This window comes from Hylobates moloch, unplaced genomic scaffold, assembly GCF_009828535.3.
Source record: "Hylobates moloch isolate HMO894 unplaced genomic scaffold, HMol_V3 SCAFFOLD_27, whole genome shotgun sequence".
Lineage (NCBI taxonomy): Eukaryota > Metazoa > Chordata > Mammalia > Primates > Hylobatidae > Hylobates > Hylobates moloch.
The window spans coordinates 48,214-54,440 of record NW_026652302.1 but is presented as its reverse complement, the minus strand read 5'-3'; positions in this window follow the sequence as shown (position 1 = coordinate 54,440).

Below are 6,227 nucleotides of genomic sequence, written 5' to 3'. Positions count from 1 at the left end.
ATATCCTTCTTTAATGCCATTCAAAAACTCAAAACTCAACAAGTGGTAGTTTTTTTAAAAAGATTAATTGCAAATGGAATCAAATTCATTATCAATGAACTTTTCCTACTCTGTTACTTTAAACTCCACTGGACTATATTTCACTATGAATACGCACACAATTATGGGACACCATGCATTGGTCATTTGGAAGCTCACTGAGCTATTCAGATCTTCCAAATGTTGGCATATTGTATTATATAATATCCCCAAAGATTACATCTATTAATATCACTACAAATAGCATCAGAAAAGTTCTGAAGTTTTGGGAAGCTGTCAGGCCCACAGTGGAAAATTCAAGTTGGGATTCTGATTGTTCATTTGCTTTTTGTGGCAGGGTCTTTCTCTGTCGCCCAGGCTGGAGTGCAGTGGCGCAATCTTGGTTCACTACAACTCTGATCCCCAGGCTCCAGCAATCCTCCCATCTCAGCCTTCCGCATAGCTGCGACTGTAAGCACACACCATGATGCCCGGCTAATTTTTGCATTTTTTGTAGAGACAGGGTCTTTCTATGTTGCCCAGGCTGGTCTCAAACTCCTGGGCTCAAGCAATCCACTCGCCTTGGCCTCCTAAAGCACTGGGATTACAAGTGTGAACCACCACACCTGGCTGAAGATTCAAGTTTTTAAAACATCTGATTTCCACTTGAAAGCTTGAATTGTGTCATTGGCAACAAATACTGTCAGTTATTTTCCCTTGAGATGACAACTTCACTTAGTTCTTTTCAAGAAAACCGCTGCCATGTGGCCAACTGTGAATGACCACAGTTTGCCTGTCAGTCATTCTGTCAAGTAAAATGGTGCTCCTCGAACAAAGCAGCACATTTAGCTCACAACTCAACAACCACACGGCGGTCTTCCTCCCGCCCACCATGGCACTTATATTAATATAAGCAGCAGAGGTGCTTTATATGTACTTCCCATTGTGTGAAAATACGCAAAAGACCTGTAACGGAGGGTCAAGATGAATACAATTCATTTCTACTGCTTCCTAAGGGCATTCTTAAGTGACACTAGCATATTTTACAAGCCAGAGTGTGACAATGAGCACAAGGACTGCTACCACAGCTTGCTGCCAGCCATTGCCTTGACTTGCCCTAAAACACAGCCATTTTCATCCGCCTCCATGGCTATTGCATCATCAGTGCAAAGTCAACCCAGTAAAAAAGGCAAATCGCATCTCTGTGTTATCATAAAAATAGTTTTGACCTCATGGCTCCCTTTAAAGGACTTGGGGCATCACAGAGAGCCACTGCTACAGCCAACTGAGGGAGAACTCTCAAAAGCCAGGTTTCTTCTGTCCCTGTCCCTCTCACAGTGAAACGCTTAATGCACTCTCTGATTGTGGCTCTTAACTCACTGGGTAAAAGTCCTTCTGTGTAGTCTAGGAAGAAGGGCAAGGGCAAAGGGTGGACTTTGTTTATGAAGCCTAAGTAGAATATGCCTTGCTACATAATCAGTCCTGGAATGAAGGAGGGGAGAAGTGAGTTTCTGATTGTCTAAGCCCAGGTCTGATGTTGGGAAATGCCAGCATTCCAACCCCCGATTTCTATTCCCACTACCAGACTTAGGGAAAGTTACTCACCCGTTCTTGACCAGATAAATGTATGTATGATGGCTAATTTTATGTGTCAACTTGACTGGACTAAAGGATGCCTGCATATTTCTGGAAGAGACTAAGATTTGAATCAGCAGACTGAGTAAAAATCGCCCTCACCAATGTGAGTGATCCTCATCCAATCTGTAGACGACCCGAATGGAACAAAAAGGTAGAGAAAGGGAGAATTCACTCTCTCTTACCCGGGACAGCCATTCAGCCATTTTCTCCTTCCCTTGGACATCAGCACTCCTGATTCTCTGGCCTCCAGATTATGACTGTGACTTACACCATCGGCCTCTCTGGATCTCAGGCCTTCCAGTTTGGACTGGAATCACACCACCAGCTTTCCTGGGCCTTCAGCTTGCAAACAGGTGATTGTGGGACTCTTCAGCCTCCATAATCACATGAGCCAATCCCTCATAATAAACCTTTCCTGGCCAGGTGTGGTGGCTCACGCCTGTAATCCCAACACTTTGGGAGGCAAAGGCAGCCAGATTACTTGAGGACAGGAGTTGGAGACCAGCCTGGCCAACATGGTGAAACCCTGTCCCTAACCAAAAATATAAAAATTAGCAAGGCATGGTGGTGGGCACCTGTGGTCACAGCCACTCAAGAGGCCGAGGCAGGAGAATTGTTCGAACCTGAGAGGTGGAGGTTGCACTGAACAGAGATCATCCCACTGCACTCCAGCCTGGGCAACAGAGCAAGACTCTGTCTCAAAAAAACAAAACAAAACAAAACAAAAAACAAACTTTTTTTTCATATCTCTATATGTGCCATTGGTTCTGTTTCTCTGGAGATCCCTGGCTAATACACTATATAACAATTACTCCCTTTGAAAATCAGGAACTCACAGATGATTCAAAGTGTGACCTACACTTTTCTTGCTGATATCTGGCCACAGGCAGCAGCGCAAGACTGTGTCTCTCTCTCAATCTCTCTCTTTCACATCTCAGGTTTCTATGCAGTTAGAAAAGCTACTTTACTAGAATCACTTTTTCCTAAGTAATCCATATCACATCTGTTAGGAATTACTAATTAATAAGCAAAGTTAACCAAAAAAAGAGAGTATTACAAATCCATCTTTCTATTAGATTGTGACAACTGCCCCCTTCTATTCATTATTTCCTGTACCAAACTCATTTTATAAACTAAGATCAAGTCTAATAAAAAAATTCTTTTTTGTTAAGTAGCAACAAGCATGCCACATGAAATATTGAAATATATTGAGTTTACAAAAAACAAACTCAAAAGAATATCCTATTAAATTCAAAAGGAATGTTTCTTCACAAAAAGCTTTTCGGGTAAGACAATGAGGATTCACCAGCTCTATTTTATTACAGACACCCTAGTGTGTTTTATGTTTCTGTGGTGGAATTTGGTTCTCAGAGCTTTGTGACCTATCGATGAGGACATCTCAGTCCGTCTTTTCCAGTACCTCTTTCGTTTGTTTTAGTTTGCAGAATCTGTGCAGCTAAAGAGAAATTAAAACAACTGATTTCCAAGACTCATCCAGCTTTGACATGAAATGATTCTAAGAACCCCTGTGAATTTCCAAATTGGAGCCTGTGTTCTTGCTGTCCATTGTCTTGCTATTTTGTAGAATATGATCCAGATTCCCTGCCCTGTCCTAATCTGTTGGAAAATACTTCCAATTTGTGATGCAAACCTGGATGGATAAAAATGACAATTCTCTCAACTCCAGTCCCCGTTATGCAGGTTTTCTGTGGCTTAGGGGGTTAAATGCCTGATACAGACTGATTGCCCCTACCGTTTTAGAGAGTTCTCATGTTGTTTCAGCTGCTTATGTGAAAAAATGTTAAGCTGTATTACCACTTGAGTACTTGATTTAGTGATGCTTTCAATGACTGCCTGCATTTTCTGGACATGTAATTCCATTTTTTAATACCATCCCTAGTTAAAACCTTCAAAGCCATATTTTAAAAGCATCAGTAGCTGAGGCTGAATGTAAATATTCCTTTAATCTGGCTGAGACTACACACCTCCCCCTTTAGGAAAAGAAAAAAAAAACTGTAGAGACTGTCATAAATAACTTTACTTAAGTGAATGCTGAAATTAGGCACCACATTGCTTGGCTCCTAGTAACCTCTTTGCAGCCAGATATGTAGAGTACCCACGGGCCAAAGCTTCATCTCTTCAGAAATGGAAAGCAGGGAAAAACAATGTGATCACCTTTTAAAGGGGCATGTTGGACCCAGCTCCAAAGTTCAATATGCCTAGACAGTTCTCAGTGCAGTAACTACAGCTGACCTTGGAAGAAAATGATGTTTATAGCAGCCCATGAGTCGGGAAGGGTGATAATGAACGAAATGTAATCATGTATTCCTGGCACACACTTTGAATAGTACAAGGAGCTAATTGCATTTAAGTATTATCTTACAATATGGTGACCCAATCATTTTGGAAGATAACCAAAGCCTCCCTTTCTAGAAGAGGAGGAACTTTTTAGAAAAATTCATTAATTTTGACCTCTGAAACTCCAAAAACTTTTTCCTGGATCAAGTCAAATGGCATGGATTTTTCCCGTAAATCTTCCTATCTGTACTGTCAAATGCTGACATGTATATCAGAGGCTCCTGGGCTGAACTCTGAAATGATGGATCCTGTTATGCTTTGGCTCCTGGTAATCCTTGGTTTAGTATAATTTGTGGCACCACTTACTGTGGTTCCCACTCAGATGACATGAAGGAAATATTCATCCTGCTGAAGTCTGGTGCCTGTCCAGGGAAGAGTGCCAGCCCACAGTGCCACAAGAGGTAAGGGAGAGCACAAATGTCTCAAAGAACAAAAGAGCAACAGGAAGAAACCAGTCCTAAAATGGCATGTAAGAATATACTTTGCTTTCCCTTTTCAACTCGTAGGTTGATAGGTAGGTTAATGCCATCCTACATGCCTTTATGTGGGAGTTAAGCAGGCCCTTGAAAAATAAAAGAAGAACTGACAAAGGAATTAAGGTATTTTCTTCTACATACACATTTTTTAGAAAGTGCCAGTGTAATTGATAGCATATGCTGCTTTTTGGCCATTTTTCAGTTCTATGTATATAAAGGATGTTGGGATTAATTGGTCCCTTTCTGGAATTTGTGTTTTGGTCAAGTGCTTAAAATTTCTTTTAATACTTTTCTATTAACACTCTTTTGTGAAGCTGGCATTTTTAGCTAAAACATATTTGGGACTGCAATTTGCTACAGACATTACTGCCAAATTGAACAACAAGATGAAGACACTGACTCTGCTTTCAGGAGCTTATATGCCAAACACTGGAAATGGAAAATTTGTAATTATTCGAAAAGCAGGCAACAGGAACACAAACCTTTTGAAATATCAGAAATATCAACTTGAGAAGTTGCTTGTAGGCCATCAAAATCCACTTGTGTTTGACAGTTTTGCCATAACTATATCCAGTTTGTACATCAGATAATTGGAAGGTACTTGACGAGGGGGGAAAAGAAAAAAAAATAGAACATTGGAAAGAAAAAGAATATGGATGTATTAATGAAAAGAAGTGAAATTCCATGTCTAAGGGAAATTTTTTAGAATTTGTCAGATTCCAGAGGTAGTCCAAGGTTTTTTGACATGACCCACGGAATACCAGGCAGAAAAAGAAATAAAGCCAACATCTTCTTGCAGCTGGCAGGCAGAGTCAGACAGGGCAGAGCAAAGGACAGTTGGGGACCTCCCTTTGGGCTTCCCTCCCTCTTGTGGACCAGTCGTGGTGTTAGAATACAAACGGGAATTTTATTTGTCCCATAGCCAATGATAGGGGACACAATTTTTAAACTGGACAGATTCCAAGTAAACTCCACCCACTATGAAAATCACCAGGCGGTCGGTGAAAAGCAGCCATTCTTCCTGCTGGAGGCTGTGAATGAAAATGTATGTTTTGGTGTTAGGTACTCCCATTGCTTAAAAATTGGGACATAACAGACCATAACATTTCAAGTATTCCAAAAACAAGCAGAATTTGAGAAGCGGAATACTAACAGCTAAGAATCTGAGATCAAAGCACTAAAAGTTCAAGCAGAATAAGCAAGGGAACACAAGCAGACACGAAGCCCAGGAGGGTCGCTGAAGTGAAAGGGGCTTGAGTCCCACTGAGGCCTGTGCTGTCAGAAGCTCCGAAGCGAAACAAGGATTAAACTGCCCCAGGACAAAAGCGATTCATAAAAGTACACAACAGCCACCACCAGGAATGTAGAGGGGCTCTCATTAAAGTGGGCTTAGATCAGTCAGAATGAATGAGAGGATCCCGCTCACTAGCCATCCAGGGTGGAGACTGTTGTTTGGTATAGCTCGGGCACCTGGATTTGGGGCAAGGCCTGCCCATTAAAGGACACAGAAAATAGCTCCAGTGAAGGCATGGCTGTAGGCTGAGAGTGAATCAAAACTTAGCGGGTAGGAGAAGTGCGAGGACCTGCGTGCTTCCGCTCTTCAGTGACTCCAAAGATCGTGATCCTCCTCAGGCGTGAGTCTGTGTGTCCATGCATAAAACCCATTAACTGGCATCCATAATCCTCTCCAATCCCTATTCCGTGGTCAGCCCCCACCTCCACAGATACCTGCTGTGC